The 13495-nt window shown below is 45.0% G+C and overlaps 1 protein-coding gene across 2 annotated transcripts in view; it reads left to right on the forward strand.

Moving 5' to 3' along the window:
• Window positions 1–13495, forward strand: part of CRACR2B (calcium release activated channel regulator 2B) — a 351421-nt gene that overhangs the window by 48791 nt on the left and 289135 nt on the right. The window lies entirely within an intron of this gene.

The raw sequence follows: 13495 nt of genomic DNA on the forward strand, positions 1-13495 counted from the left end.
CCTTAAATCCACTACTACTCTCTCCCTGCATCCCTCCATCACCTGACTGTTCCCCTTCTGCTAATACTTTCCTCTTCCTACATATCTCTTGCCTACTTAGTCCATGTTCTCGACTTCAGCGCCTACCTCTGCCTATCGTTGCCTCTTCTTGCACCTCCTCTTCCTCTCTCTGCATGGCACCTCCTCTTCCCCCTCCCACTTTCTCTCTTCCTTCGATCTTGCTAGGTGTCTATCCTCTTCCCCCTGCCATCTCTGTACTCAGACTGAATGCAGGTAAATATAAACAGAGTCTTCAAGGCGCATTACTGCATATCATTTTGGTCTTTGTTTATGAACTATGGTGAATGGTAATATTATGTGATCTTTCTTCTGCGTGTCTGCTGGTGGATTTACAATGGTGAAGCGCGCACCATTTCTTTTAAAACATTTTTAATCGCTTAATGTTTGAGTGGCTAATTTTTCATAATTGCTTAGCTTCAAAAATACCTAGTTAAAAAGAATGTACTTTTATCTCTTAGTGTTAGGACAGTAAGCTGAAATTTTTTAGGTCATTTTCGGGTGTGAACTGCACTCCGGGGTGATGGGTATGTTTATTGTCTAAGGTGTGAAAGTCACACATTGGTGTTCTGATATTTAGGTCCTGGGCTTTGCTTCTGGTATCTATTTACTGTGCTCCTCTTAAAGATGCAGATTGTTATGCCTCCACCCTTCTTTTTGTCTAATCCAGGAAAACCACCCATTAGGTGGTCTATGTGTAAAATGGTCTTTATGAATTACGCATTTGTGTGTAGTGTCTCACTAAGTGCTGGGAGAAAGACTTATTTGTTACTGCACTGCTATGGACCTGAAGGTCAAGAGGTCCTCGAACATTTACCTGACCTAAGTGGAAGTGATACTGACAATCTTAATGAGTTTGAGATATGATTGGCTAAATTGGTTTAGGGACTATCTACCAAAAGTGATTACGATCTCGGAGCACTACCATTTCGGTAGACGTATGCAAAGGGCACAGGAATTCAATAAGTCTTATGTCACAACCTTGTGTAAGTGGGGTGTTACTTACAAGTTTGAAGGCTTGTAGAAGAGTGAATACGCGACTAGTTTATGTTGGGTTGCAGCATAGGAAAGATTAACAAGCATTGGCATAGCCAATAGGTCTCGCCTTTGGGACCTTATAAGTGTTTAGCTATGCAACAGTTGATGTTGTTGCACCAAGGATATTGTGCTGCATAATTAAATACTTATAAGGACCCAAAAGCGAGACCTATTGGCTATGCCAATGCTTGTTTTCTTACTGTCTGTCGCTGCCAGGAAATACGGTCGGTAAGGGACAGAAGAAAAAAAATGACACCCCCCCCCCCCCACGTCCTTGGAGAAACCTCCAAAGGTGTGGGACCGATTAGTTTTGTGTTTTTCAAAACTGATTATGTAAAGCAAAAAAAAATGTCTAAGGTTTGGTGGATGGCGTTCAAAACTGATGGCGGACGTCTATCTGATTTTTTTGTACCTTGAAGGAACTCGATGTGACAGTGGTTCTCTTCAAGGTATAAAGATGACGGCTGCGCTAGTGATCATCCCTAAAAGTGTTAGACAGTGTGTAAAAGATGAAAACACTCGGAAATGCAATCAATAGTTGCTTTATTCATCAATCTTGCCTGGAGGTGTACAACAGTTGAGAAATACGTCTTCTAGCCGTTAGCGCTCTCTGCAATACTCCAGTCCTCCTGCATCCCACATTCGATTCCCCAAACCCGAGCAACCATGACCTAAGGTTCCATACCTGGAGCCTGATGTCGTTTCATGACCACAACACAGTAGTCCGTCAAACCATATAAATCAGACCCTTTGTTTTTGCTTGAACAACTTGCCCTTCTCAAGACAGAATTAGTGATGTCAGAATGCAGCAAATGCATCCATTCTGCTATGATAGTCTACTCTGCATCCTAGTTTTCAGTGGCCATGGTGCAAGGAAGGATAACTCAGTGGGCTTGAGTACCTGGAAAAACATGTTAACTTCCTTAAAGCCACCAGACAAACTATAATGCACAACCTACAAAATATTCTCGTTTTCAGGTGAAAAGACTGGGTTCAAAGTTCCAGTAGCCAGTTACTTGTAATCTGGCAGCTGCTGAGAGGCACTGGGTGTAGTTTAAAGAGTGGCCGGTTACAACTCACAGGGTCTTGAAATTTGGTGTTCATTGAAGTATCTTCTGGTGTTGGGAATACACATTGCGCCTACAGTAGGTCTCCAGGGGTACCAAACAGCCAAAAGTACACCCCTGGTCTGTAATGCAGTTATTACCAAGGCGATTTAACCAACCAAATTTTCAGGCTGGTAAAATTGGTTCCCTTATTACTGCCCCAGGCAAATTCAGGAGCAAGCCAACGGCCCAAACATGAATTCCACAAGCGAATTCTGCTTCACTCAGCTCATAATAGGGCATTGGGAAGGGAATTTTCACCTAAATTAAAACAAGTCAAGCTTGATCATGTATGCATAATTTTTCTGTGCAATTTTATAATTTTGCGGAGTATTGCTATCCTCAAACAAAAATGTATGCAGAATATTTACCCACAAGAACATTAAGGCACTGAATACACGACCCAAATTGCAACGTGGTGCCTTTGTGAATGGTGCAAAATAACTGAAGATCGCTGCCACATGGATGTATGGGGTAGGTGGATTATGGTGACTTTCACAACCTCGTTCTCCATTGTTGATTGGGAATCTAAGGAGACTCCCTGTGTTTCGACCCTGCGGACAGTGGGCATGAGTGTCCTGTGGAGTAGTATGAACTTTCCACAGGAGAATTAATTCCTCCTGCTTTGGTTATTTACTAGATGAAAACGGCTTTGTATGACCCTCTTGTGAGTTCACTTGTGGTTCATTTTATTATTCTGTCTTAATTGCATTGGAAAGGAGAAGTTAACATGAATGCAGGTTTCAGAGGACTCATCTGAAGGCAGTAAAACACCAGGCAGGCGGCTGTGGTCAGAAAGATCAGTCACTCTGGGGCTTGAAACTCCCTGCTGCTGTGAGACATGGCCACACCTCAGATAAGCAAAGTGGGCTGAGTGTGTGACCCGGAATTCCCCACTCAGGGTGTCCTTGTGGCATGTTTATACCATCTGGCCATCAGCAGAGGCCAATAACACTTGCTCTCACTGCCATCACTCAGCCAATGGGATCGCAAATATGCTCGACTCTCTTATGAACACATCATCTACAAGTGACTGTTAAACCCTTATTGCAAGTCCTGGTGATAAGTATACGTTCTACATCTGCGAGCAGCTGCTACGCCCTACTGTGAAGTCCTGTGCCAAGGAGACATTTCTTGTTAATTGGTGTTTTATTTAAGAATGCACCTCTTGAGATGGCTTCAACAAGAGCATGGGTACTCATAAACATTTTCCCAGGGGCCGCAAAGTTTGGTCTATGGTGTGTCCGAGGGCTGCACTAATGCCATCGGGGGCTGCGGGGGATGTGAAGAGGATGTAGGGAAAGCAAACCCTGTATATCTAGTGGCTGTCTTTAATAATGAAGGTGTTCCTAAACTTAAGGGCCAAGCTGCTTCCTTTCCCTACCTGCAATTAACCTTTAAATAAGGGATTGCTGTAAATGTAACATTTGTTTCCATGTTAGTGGTGATCAAGTCAACAGCAGCCCAGTGCTGCTGCTGCCCAGGAGGCCGCATGGAAATCTCAGGAGGGCCGCATGCGGCCCCCAGGCCGTACTTTGAGTATCACTGAGTTAGAGTAAGGATTCCCTTAGGAGAGTACAACAGGTCAGAGGGATTAGCTCCTAAATGGAAATAATCATTCACGTCAAGAGCTGGATTATTATGTTAGCTCACGCCTTGATTCAGACATATTAAGAGCACCAGGAAGCCACACCCAACTTCCTCCGTACCAGGAAATATCTAGTTATCCGGAGTGGCTTCTGTACAACCTGTGAGTAAATATGCATAAGAGAGCTGTTTGCATTGGACAGGACCTGGAAGATTTCACAATATCAAATTCTGAGTAGGGTTCAGGAAGGGAACATGTTTAGGACAGGCCAGTGCCCCCGAAGTGTCAAAGCAACCTCTATCTCCATTGGGCGCAACCAAACTCGAGCACACTTCCACCAGCTCAAGCTCCTCTAACCAGTCATACTCACATCAAAGGAGAACATCTTGGCCAGTAAGCTTGGAATCTGAATGATGCACTAGTTCTTGTACCACTAGGAAGAAAATAAAAGTAGTACATATCTTTTCACATTCCATTTCGCAGCATGCAGTGTTGTTTCTTTATCATATGGATTTTGAATAACATAAATATTTATTTTAAAAAAATGTGAGCTTAGGAGGTAGGACAAAGTTGATATTTGTTACTGAAACTATCATTAATCTACATGCTATGGTATTTGTATTCCGAAATTTTCCTTTGTTTATTTCGGGTGGATTTTAGCAGCTAGACTGAAAACGTAAATCTGCCCTGATAAAATTGTTCAAAACCTAAATCAGCCCTGATAAAAATGTTCTAAACCTAAAGAAGCCCTAGTAAAATTGTTCGAACTGGCCTCGCTAGTGACTGGCATGGAGCCACAGGGACATTTATGGATCATGGCCGCTCATCCTGCTCGCATCCAAGCCTGCAGTCTACAGGGAAAATTTCAGAGTGGCAGAATGACCAATACAGCCCTAGTATACCGCTTTTTTCAGGGAATGTTAGTGCACGTGTTTTTTAGGCCTAGCATAGAGACAGCTATAACTTTGTCACCAGTCTCATTTTTACAAAACCTAATAAAAATGACATACATCCATCCCCTGAAGGGCTTTTGGTCAGTCCTTCATACAGTGGTCTGTTTAAGTGCCTTTCACAATATGATTCTGCCGACCACAGACTATAGCATGGGGCAATGGGTCAGTCCAATTCAGCCACTGGCTTTCTTTACTGTGAGTGACATTATTTTGTTCATGCACATGTGCACATCCACATTCAAAGGAGTCCACTTCAGTGCTAAGGATGGCAAGCTAGTCTCTGTTACCATTTCTGATTTTTCTTAGTTTTTTTCAAACGTATTTTTATGATGGGGCATTTGTTATTGACTTCTTTTGCAAACATATGAACACCACTTTTATGCATTTCTATAGGTTCACTTTGTATTACTTTTGCACTTTTAATGTCTATTGAATATGTTTGGGGGAAAAAAACACGCCGGTTAAGGCCGGACCTATTGGTTTTGCCAATGCTTGTTTCTTGAATGGGTTGGTGTGAAAATCAAGTTTTTGTATCTTTTTTCCGGTTGGTGGTCTTAATTTGCTATTTTCGCTAAATTGATCTGTGAAAGAAAGCTCAGATAAAAGTTTTTGAAAGAAACCTACTCAAAAGTACTACCTTCTGGGTCTTAGAGTAGAAATATGAAATTGCTATCCTGTCCTTAATGTAATATTTTACTGTAGCATTCACATATTGCTTCATAACCTGGACGGGGTTCATGAAGCAGATTTCTGCGCGCTCTTTCAGAGTATATGATGGTGCATGAGATTTGGAGGAACGCTCTAAACGTGGTGCGGTAGCATTGCCATGCTTAATTATGCAGTGTATAGAGAATAGAAGCCATTGTGCATGTGGGTTTATAGGATGGCAGTTATGATAAAGTAGAAGCCACCCTTAATATGAATCAAAGGGATTATATAATATAAGTGTCTATACAGGTGTGACAGGCATAGGAACTGTTAAATCATCAGGTCAACAAATATTTGGTCCACCCAGGAGCATCAGAATCCTAACCCCTGAAGAAGGTTCTATGTGGAGTCAATCCAGTACTGACAAAAGCCACACTTCTGGAGGCACAGCAAAGCAACCAGAAAATCCTGTATTGAATCTGCTTAGTAACAGATGAACGACTCACTGCGAGAGGATTTGGCACTTTAGAGTTCTACCTAGAGTCCGCCTAGGAGTGACAGAAGCCAAGGTCCTGGCAGTATGACTAGGCAACCAGGGAATACTTTAGGGAATCCATCTAAGGGTGACAGAACCCCACCCTTGGAGAGATATTGAAGTGGCAAGTGAATATTATATGGACGTCCACCCATAAACTCCAGAAGCCCAAGCACTGTAGGAACTCCTAAGCAACCAGTAAACCCCATACGGAGTACACTCATACGTGCCAGAAGAGAAACCTTAGTATCACCATCATAGGATAAGCTCTGAAGAGTCCATTCAGGAGGGGCAGAGGGCAGCTTTTAACAACGAGCTTTCTATATTCACCCTTGTAGTGTATGCTATGAGTTGCACCCAGAAGAGGTGCGATCCAACTCATAGAGGTGGGTGATGTTAGGGAACCCGAAGAATGAAGGTAGAATCAGAGATTCTGTGGAATGCAAGAATTCGGATTACAGAACAAGAGAGGGGAGAAAGGGGCCGAGGGGCGGGGTTCACAGAAGGATGAGAGAGGGGCTGAATCATGGCAGGTGGTCTGCCCTAGTCCCGACCTAACCCTTGTATGCCCAAACGTTGAAGATACTTCATAACAGGTGGAGCGACGTGACTCTCCATCCATCAGTCGCAGAGCCAGTTCAGGAAATATCCAAAAGACTCCACCATGAGTTCAATCATCCGTTTTAATCCATTTGTCTACATGCTTCATTTCAAAGTTTCTTTTTGCTTCTTTCATTCACATAAAAGGTCTTAAGGTATGCATTTGGTCACTTAACATTGATCTTCAAACGTTGAAGATGCCATAGGAAGACACATTGAACCTGTCCGTCCTTTACCTGGATGCAAAGTTGGAAGCCCTGGCGTGCCCAGCAGAGAAGAAGAGAGAGCAGAAACCAAAAGAATGGGATGGAGGAGCAGAGACACTGAAGGCCACTCTCCTGGCTCAGTGAAGACATGAGAGGATAGCCTAAGCCCTGTGAGGAAATGGATCTTCAGAAAGAAAAAACACAAGAGCTACAGGAGTACTAGAACTCAAATATGAACATTAAAGTAAATTTAGCTTGGATATGAAAAAATATCTAATGTAATTATAATAATGTAATTATACCCCATGTCAAAATATATATAGCAAACCGCTCAAAGAGTGTGGAACCCATATGGATTGACGGAGCTGGTGCCAGAGAAGCCGGAGGTTGTATGATAGGCAAAAGGAGTGCACACGTGATGCAAGGATCTTTTCTCTGTTTTTTTACTCTCAGCTTTAGTCAGCAGTTTGTCTTTGGGAAAAAGCAGCCTGGAGTCTGCTTTTTAGAGAGCCTGGCGCTGCAGTCCCTTTCCCTTTATCTACTCCTGTGTCTGAACCTATGAGACTTCTATGCCCGACAAGGCGCTGAGTAGAAGTCGGCTGCAGTCCTATACCCAGAGGGAGATGGCACTACTCTTGTAGTTGCCCGGTGAAATGAGCTATTGCCACAATGCCAGACCCGATAAATAGCAGGGGCAGAGGGCACAAGCACAGCCCGGCCCCCACCTGAATCCTTCCTTAAACACAGGGAGAGCTAACATGCCTCAACCTGCATCCCTGGCATAAAGCTGGTGGTGAATGGGACCAGAAGACCCCAGAAAAGACCGCGAGCCAGGGATATTCGTACTAAAAAGGACCCATTCTGGGGACTTCAACTCACAGTTGCTTGGCGCAGCCATGCAATTTCCGTCCACCCCAAGTGCCCCTATACTACACTGTCTGCAGCACAGTCACCGGTCCCTTGTGTAGATTTAAGTGCAGCCCATTGCAGTAGCCGCTATGAGGAAGGGCTAATGCAAGGACTACTATCTCTAATAGCTCAAATGGAATCACATGGAAGGTCTTTTCTATGGCTTTTAAAACAAATAAGGATGATGAGATAACTGCATTCCGATGATCTTTCGCCAGTTTCATTCACATTCATTGATTTCCTGCAACTCCGCAAATGTATTTTTATTGCATGTTGCCTCCTGTTAAAGTTCTATAACAAAATGCTGCTGAACATCTGTGAATTTAACATAACGACCTGCCTCCTCTGGGAGCAATCAGAGGAAAGAATACCATTCAGAAAAGTGTACGTGCTGCACTTAAAGGGCCTACCACCTGACACTTATATAATCCGGCCAGGTCAAAGGGCAGCCACACCTAGCCTGGGCCCTGAGGCTACCGGACCCACCTCTCAGTGGAACTCTCCTGACCCATGACTGTCGAAGAGAGCAACAGAACCAGGTCATTTATTGGAACCGGAAAATGGTTGTTTTCAGACAATTTTCAGTCGCCAGCATCCACCATTCCTGCCTTCCACACTCCAACCTCGCATTTCCTCTTTAAAGAATCGGGCCCGCCCACTCAGCAAGCACACCACTCGCAGACCTTGCTGCTCGGTTTCAGCTGCTAAGCGCCTCAGAATGTCCCACCAGCCCACGAAAAACCCTTTAAACACACCTTCTGGAAATCAGTCCAGAGTGCCAAGAACACCAAGTCTAAGATATTTAGGGGCTACCAGGGGCTGCAGCTGTGACCACTGGCTTTCCTCTTGCGACTCCTAACATGGCCTTTGGGATCCCTGTCCCCTCAAGTGGCAAATCAGTGCCAAGAACACAGGGGTGGTGAGCCCTTATGGGCATCAGGATTCTGCCCTGCTTTATTTCTGTCCATTTTTTATCACAGTATTAGTGAATAATATCTTATTATTTCCTGATAGTGTAATACAAATTGGAACTAGGAGCTGGGACTAGGAGCTGGAACGGGATCTTAACTGGCAGCAGGGATAGGTATAAAAAATACTTTAAAGTATGTGTTGTGTCTGTATGTGTGAACACGTGCGTGTGTGTGAGTGAGAGTGAGACTGAGTGACAAGTAGGGAATAAGAATTAATGAAACTGACTGTCAGTAAGTGAGTATGAGTATGTCGGAGCAAGTGAGAATAAAAGTAACTGCAAGTGAGTGAGAGTGGATGAATGAGAATGAATGAGCAAGAATGAGTGTGAGGGCATGATAGAGAATGTGGGTGAGAGTAAGCGTGAATGAGAATGAGTAGCAGTGAGCGCAACTTTCGGTAAAAATTAGTACATCTGAGGGGGTGAGAAAAAGTGAGAATGCGTGAATGAGAGTAAGAGTGAGAAAGCATGAATGTGTGAGAGAAAGGGTGAGTGTGAATGAATGCGCAAGAATGAGTCAGAGTAAGCAGAGCTGAGTAAGAATAAGTGAAGGAAGTGAGAGTAAGTACAAGAAAGTTTGAGTGAATCGTAACAATGAGCGAGAATCAGTGAGAATAAGATTAGTGAAAGTGAATGAGAATGAATGTGTGAGTGCAAGTGAGTGAAAATTAGTGATTGAGACTGAGTGAGAGAGAATGAGTGAATGTAAACGAACATAAGTGATACTCTGGTGCTATGCTTGCAAGCCTGCCATTTGCTCTGGCATACTGAAGGTGATTTTTGGCTTATAGATGCACCTGTTGCGAAATACTGGCGCTGTCACACTGGGCATATAATTCTTAGCAGGACAGGCATCTGCAACCAAGTTCTGGCATTAGCATACTAAAGGTAACTTTGGGCTAATGGTAAAATACTGGTACTGCTATACTAGATGTAATTGCTGGCATTTGTGACACCTGTGGCAAAATGCTGTCACTAACATACTGGAGGAAATTCTTGGCATAACGAAGGATAAGGGTGGCAGCAACCATGATAAAATGCTGTCAGTGACATACTAGAGGTATTTTTTGATATAAGGGTTGCACATGGCATATGGACACAATTAATGGCACAATTCTGGCACTGGCACATTGTATGTCATTGTAGGCACTCTTGACATTTTCAGGGTACCCATGACACAACGGAGTTATTTTTTATGCCTCACCTATCATACACCTTTCAGCTGTCTGTAGTCAACAGCCTCTTTTGGACCATTCCAAAAACTTGCCGTGGGCTTAGAACACACTGTTATGCACAGCGATTGACTTTATTGTCACTCTCATCTGCTTGTTTCTTATTCATCCCAAGGGCCATAGAATAGTGTCAATATACAACAAAGAGAGAGGACCTAAGGGAATCAGGTCCCAACAACGGATAGTAGAAGGACACACGTCCCATCAATAGAAGCCTGGCCACACTTAGAATTCATCCTCAGAAGTCTTGAGGTGTAAAGTACCTGTAAATACATGTTGTATATATGTACTGTTGAACTATATGTCACCCTGTGTAAAGATATTTCATGTGCAAGTTACAGTGTCACACATTGGCCTAAACGTTGTTATACACTAATTATTTTGTATTGTCACGGTGCAGTATGTAAATATCCTATGTATATGTGAAAATGTGATACAAAATCTAAAAGAAAAAAGATAAACATCAAATCAGGCAATCTCCCGGTACGAGAGTGCTTATTTGAGTACGGGGCATCATACCTTATTGAAAAGTTAACACAAGGCAAAAAGTTCATCACTTGAACCCGAGTGGGGAGACTTATGTAGATTCCTATTCAAAAACAAAAATCTAATTCATGGTCTGGGAGGCACTATGCTATAGATACAGAGGTTTCATTGACTTGGCACACTATGAAAGGACCTGAATATTTAACAAGTGTATTTTTAGATCCCATGGCTTTTTACAAATTTATGTGAAAATAGTTTTTTAAAATGAACTGTTTACCCCGTTTTTTCCCTACATTTTCTCCGCAGGAGAACTCCCTCTGGCCCACAGTTCCAAAGGTCATGTCAGCACCCTAATAAACATTTGTCTGTCTCCTGTTGTTATATTAGTCATGCAGTTATTATGAAACTTCAGTAATGTCAATTTTTGGGAGGTCAATAGGGTTTCAGTCATACAACATCACGTCCGTTGAAGACATAAGGTTATATGATGTCACTTCTTGTGATGTCATTATGGGTGTGTGATGTCACTTCTGCTACCCCAGGTATTTTGGTGGATTGATAGCCACGCACCTGGAGAGCCTAAAACCCTTTACAGTGAAAAGCCACCACTCTATGTGGCACCTAATTGGGTAAATAAATGACTAGGTGTAAGATAGCGCCAACATATCCCCTTTTTAGCACTTTAAAGCACTTTTTCAGACCTCAGACTAAACTAATTCCCTTAAAAAACGGCAGCGGCAGTCAGGAAACAGTCAGTCACAGAAAAGAGTGCTGATGTAAACAGAACACCATTTGCGCACGTTCGCATATGCTGCTTCTTTCCATTGGTTAAATAGAAAGTGATGACAGAAAAAGGTTAGCAGGCTGTGGCGGGAATCTCTGCACACGGCAGAATCTGCGCATTGCAGTGCTCAGTGCGGGGGTTTCGCCCCAAGTGCAGACATTCTGCACCGAGTGCGGAGACTGCAGCCGTAACTTTACGAGTCGCAAGTCCCTTCGTGAATCGGTCCCTCAGTGTCACCCTTACAGCTCTTTGTTAGTTGTAGGCTTTTTCGAAATGCAGTTTCTTTGTTGCCACTATTTTTATATATGCTGAATTTTCACTTTTACCCTCTAAGGTGCTAATGTCGTTTGCACGCTTCCGAGACACTGCCTGTAGATGTAGGGAACTGCCCCGGTAGTAGTGCTAGGCAGGTGCAGGCTGGAGTCAGGTGCACAGGTGTAACTGCAGGCCATACTCCCAGTGATGATGGTCAGCATAATTCTTTACGCTATTTTGTGGCGCCCACATCCATGCTCCAGGGCATTTGTTCTTGGGTGGTTCTGGTATCTGCCACCTTGATACAGCCTGGTCTATCGAATCCAAGATGGCAGGGTGGAGCAGGATGCTGGTGAACATGTCACCAGATGTCTTCGCTGTACATTTGCTGTTGAAAGGAGTGTTGATAGGGCAGACATATGACCAGTGGTTAACCCCATCCAGGCGGCGGACCTCCCCTCCCTGCTTCACCCCGTCGTACCATCCCGCTATGCTCTGCTACCTTAAATCACCACTGACAACTTTGTTGGGTGCCTGAAAAGGTCGCAGTTTATTCGCATCATACAACTTTCTACATTTGTCACACATTGCTCATGGTTATGTACATGTTGCATTGTTATTCTTGCCCCAGCTTTATCAATCACCTGGGAGAGGAGGGAGCCCTCTCTGTGTTTCCTGCTATCGGGTTTAGGCTTCAGCTTGCTACCGATTAGGCGGGTCTCCGTTTGGACCTGTCTGGGCCGCAAGTGCCGTCCCACTCGCCCTGCGTGGGCCCTTCCTTCTCCCAGAGGCCCCTGCCGGCTGGCATCCCAAGTGCCTTTCTTGCGTATCTACTTAATTTCTTATGACTGGGTCCTTTGCCTTTTTTCTCCTTCTGAGCCCCTGCCGTGAGGCATCCCAAGGGTCATGGGGAGAGTATTGTCTCTAGTCTTTGCTGGCGGCGTGCCGCCCTTTTGGCTCCCTCAGCGCCCCTGCCGTGCGGCATCCCCAAGGCACTGCGAGAGCCTCTCATCTATCTTCTAATGGGTTCTCCCCTCTAGTTTGTTAATTTAGTCTGTCTAGCTCCGCCACGCTCCCTATGGTTTCTCGATCAGAGGGAGCTCCCCCCCTGCCGACCCCTCCTCAGCCTGACTGTCATAGGAAACCCCTCTGCTCCAGAACCCCTACAATATTCAGCAGAAACATATCCATCCCTACCCCTGTGAGGTGAACTCCGTCCTCCCTGTGATACCCCGGGGATCTTAAGTTTATGAACCCGTGACGTACGAAACCCCAGCCATTCGCCTTGCATACTTTTGCCATAGTAATGTTGAGTTTCCTCCTAGACTTTTCTACCGCCCCTATGTTGATCGCCCCCCTCCAGGCGTTCCTCACTATGATTTCGGAAAAGATTACGTCTGCGGGGCGTACCATGCGTGCTACTGCCGTGAGGCCCTTCTGCATGTCTTCCAGGAGTGCCTTCCGCCCCATTGCTGCCAAGTCATTCCCGCCCAAGTGGACCACCACTGCGTCTGGCTTGCTGCCCCGCTGTAATGCATCCCGCACCGTGGACAGCAGCTCTCCCCATCTCATCCCGGGGCGCCCCCACCATTCTATGTCGGTGTTTCGTAGCCAGATCCCGCCAAAGTCCCGTCTGGCCGCTGCCCACCGTTGTGCCCGCGTAACGTACGAGTGCCCCACGATCCACACCTTCCTGTGTGCAGCGTCCGGATCTGGAAGAGAGGGGGGGGGGCTTAGCATATTGATGGGCGTATGTAACGCTTGTAAGCGCCGGATGCCCACCGCCCTATCCCCTTAATTGCGCCCCCGCCCATGCCCAGCCCCGCCGCCGTGGTAGCCGCCCCAATCCGAAATGAGTGCGACCCATATTCCCGTGCGGGGAGATCCAGGGATTCTAACACCTTCTTCATTACCGCTATAAACTGAAAACGGCTGAGGAAAGACCCATCCCTATGCTGAAATAGCGGCCCCGTCTTCCCCTGATTGCCCTCTAGATGCAATCTTAGTAGACATACTGGGCAATGCTCTGCATTGTTCGTGCAATGCAGTCTGGTCCATACACCCTTGCCCGCCTGGTCCGTCTTGGACCTTCTTAGCAGTATGTCCATGTGGCTATCCTGTATGACCA

Source organism: Triturus cristatus, chromosome 3_1 (assembly GCF_964204655.1).
Source record: "Triturus cristatus chromosome 3_1, aTriCri1.1, whole genome shotgun sequence".
Lineage (NCBI taxonomy): Eukaryota > Metazoa > Chordata > Amphibia > Caudata > Salamandridae > Triturus > Triturus cristatus.